At 48.4% G+C, this 1,022-nt stretch overlaps 1 non-coding gene across 1 annotated transcript; it reads left to right on the forward strand.

Annotated features, from left to right (window-relative positions):
• Positions 1 to 631: 631 nt before the first annotated feature.
• LOC139019127 (small nucleolar RNA SNORA1) lies at positions 632 to 765 on the forward strand. Its single transcript, XR_011473023.1, has one exon. It is a non-coding gene; the product is annotated as a small nucleolar RNA SNORA1 (small nucleolar RNA).
• Positions 766 to 1,022: the final 257 nt, after the last annotated feature.

Genomic DNA, 1,022 nt, shown 5'->3' on the forward strand with positions numbered 1-1,022 from the left:
ACACTCAAGGGGCCAAAGAGCCGCATGCAGCTCGTGAGCCGCAGTTTGCCAACCACTGGTCTAAGTGAATGTGCAATGAAACTAGACATAACAAGGGGCCAGCCTTCTGTTTATACCAAAAAAGCTGGGCAGTGCTCCACCGTGGGCTCTGAGGTCCCAGGAGGCAAGGAGCTCTTCCATTTCAGGACCCCAAGGTAATGTTTTCCAGGATCCTCCCCAGATCCTGGAGGCAAACCCCTGCCCCCTGTGGGGTTAGGACCTGCAACAGTTACACTGGGCTTTGGGATTTTACCTGTCAATAGTAAGTCATGAACCCCATCACACTTGTACTTATCTTCCCTCCCTCTTTGCGGTCAGGATCCAGGTCTGTCTGGGTCATTGTTGAATCAGCCCCATAGAGGTGCCCATATTTAATTCCATCTGATTGATTCCATATCAATTTATTGGGCACCTCTGCTAGGGTTTGGAGGGGTAAGACCAAGATGCAGTCCCTTAGTGGAGAAGAGAGACAGCCACTCATAGTGAGATGGCAGTGCCGATCATCTAGAGGCAAAAGGATGTGAAGCTACCCTGGACGGTGACTGGTGGAGGCTGTCACATCTGCAACTTATCTTAACGCATGTGGAGGTGAAGCCTCCTTCTTGATGAGACTGGGCACCTTTGATCATGGTGTCCAGAGATGGTTAATGAGGCTAAACTGAGGCACAGCTATGCTTCCATCACAGAAAATGGATCGCAGGGGCGACAGTGAGACCTGTAACATTTTGCCAATGTCTTGAGTGATCATGGAATGCAACACAACTGCAACTTTAGCAATGTACTAAGGAATAATACATTTCAGATCCTTGGCCAAGAGAGCAAAGCACTTTCTGCTGTCCAGCCTCCGGAGCCCTAAAGTGAATTAGTTGAAGAAACTAGATTGCAAAGATGCTAGTAGGATACTTTATGAAGTCTGTCACCAGGATGTCTGCATTTAAGTGGAGATAAAAGCAGCCCCACTGAGAAAATTGTGACAAGGAGGC

Source organism: Myotis yumanensis, unplaced genomic scaffold, assembly GCF_028538775.1.
Source record: "Myotis yumanensis isolate MYYU_CA2020_CCGP unplaced genomic scaffold, mMyoYum1.0.hap1 SCAF_10, whole genome shotgun sequence".
In the NCBI taxonomy this organism is placed as follows: Eukaryota; Metazoa; Chordata; class Mammalia; order Chiroptera; family Vespertilionidae; genus Myotis; species Myotis yumanensis.